We start from the raw sequence: 544 nt of genomic DNA, 5'->3' as shown, positions 1-544 counted from the left end.
TACAGACTATATTTTGGAAGGTGTGAAAAGAAAACCAGATCTACAACAAAGGAGAAAGACGGAGAGGAATAAGGAGGATGTCTGGACATTTCAAAGATTTCACTCACTCACTCACTCACTCACTCACTCACTCACCTACTCACTCACTCACCTACTCACTCACTCACTCACCAACTCATCGGTACATGCATACACATGTGAGTTCCAGTGCGAGGATATTATATATGTGCGTGTGTTTGTGTGAGTGCGTGTGTTTATATTTGAGCAAAGAGAATCACATCGATGCAATAACTGTCATTAAGTGAACGTAAAAAGCAAGCAAGACAGACAAAAACGACAGAAGAGGAAGAAAATGGCGCCCTCCAGCCACCCCCCTGTATTTCTCTGAGACTGAGAGAAATGGGCAGGGGAGGTTCTGATAAAGTAAACATTCACTTCCGTATTCATTTTTCGCGTGCAATTCGTTGCATCTCAACACAAGTTATATTCCCTTTTTTTAATCCACCCTTCAAAAGCAGCTGTGTGAGAGAGAGAGAGAGAGAGA

The sequence above is a fragment of the Aplysia californica genome, unplaced genomic scaffold, assembly GCF_000002075.1.
Source record: "Aplysia californica isolate F4 #8 unplaced genomic scaffold, AplCal3.0 scaffold00327, whole genome shotgun sequence".
In the NCBI taxonomy this organism is placed as follows: Eukaryota; Metazoa; Mollusca; class Gastropoda; order Aplysiida; family Aplysiidae; genus Aplysia; species Aplysia californica.
This window is presented reverse-complemented; position numbering follows the sequence as displayed.